The following is a 1472-nucleotide window of genomic DNA, read 5'->3' on the forward strand; positions in this document are numbered from 1 at the left end:
AAATTTACTGGCATGTAATATTAATGATATTTTTTATAATTTCCTCATTCCGTTCGATCACCTTTATTTGGAATGGGCACAAATATGGATCGCTTCCAGTTTGCTGACCAGGTAGCTGTCTTCAAAATTTCTTGGTATAAATAGTTGAGCATCTCCAGGCATGTATTTGTTTATTGAAACATCTCAATTGGTATACCCTCAATTCCTGCAGTCTTTTTTTTTTTTCCCCCCAACACCTTAAGTGCCTCTTGGGCTTCTTTCTTTGATACCATTGGTTCTTGATCATATGCTATCTCTCAAAATGGTTGAACATCAGCCAATTCTTTTTGATACAGTGACTCTGTGTATCCCTTTCATCTTTTTTTGATGCTTCTCTGTGGTTCAAAATTTTCCTCCATAGAATCCTTCAATATTGCAACTAGAGGCTTCAATTTTTTCTTCAGTTCTTTTAGCTCAAGAAATGTCAAGCATTTTCCTCACATTTGGTTTTCTGACTCCAAATCTTTGCACGTTTCATTACAATACTCTACCTTGTCTTCTCAAGCCACCCTTTGAAATCTTCTTTTCAGCTGTTTTACTTCATCATTTCTTTGGTTTGCTTTAGCTACTCTATACTCATTAGCAAGTTTCAGAGTCTCTTCTGACATTCATTTTGGTCTTTTCTTTCTTTCCTTTCTTTTTAATGACCTTTTACTTTCCTTATGTATGATGTCTTTGATGTCACCCCATGAGTCTTCAGGTCTTCTTTAGCATCCAATGTGTCAAACATATTCTTGAGATCATCTCCAAATTCAGGTGGAATGTACTCAAGGTGGTATTTTCCAACTATCGATCCATCTTTTTTTATTTCCAACTTTTCATTCCAATCACCAATTATCAATGCATATTGACCGCATGTTCAGTCAATTCCAGACTGCAAAGGCTGGTAAAAATCTTCAATTTCCTCATTTTTGACATTAGCAATCAGTGCTTAAATTCGAGTAATAGTCATATTAACTGGTTTTCCTGCTAGGCGAATGGATGTTATCCTATCACTGACAACATCATACTTCAGGACAAATCTTGAAATGTTCTTTTTGATGATGAATGTGACGCCATTCTTCTTCAATTTGTTTTTCGCAGCATAGTAGACCATGAGACTGTCTGAATCACAATGACAAATACCAGTTCATGTCAGCTCACTATATAGACTTCGATATAAATTACACCCCAATACAAAGAAAACCAAAATCCTCACAACTGGACCAATAAACAACATCATGATAAGGAAAATATTGAAGTTGTCAAGGATTTCATTTTACTTAGATTCACAAGTAATGTCCATGGAAGCAGTAATCAAGAAATCAAAGAATGTATTCTTGCATAGGTCAAACCTGCTGCAAACAACCACTTTAATGCATTAAAAACAAAGATGTCACTTTGAGGACTAAGGTGTGCCTGACCAAAGCTATGGCATTTTCAATCACCTCATA

This window comes from Elephas maximus, chromosome 7 (genome assembly GCF_024166365.1).
Source record: "Elephas maximus indicus isolate mEleMax1 chromosome 7, mEleMax1 primary haplotype, whole genome shotgun sequence".
NCBI classification, from domain to species: domain Eukaryota; kingdom Metazoa; phylum Chordata; class Mammalia; order Proboscidea; family Elephantidae; genus Elephas; species Elephas maximus.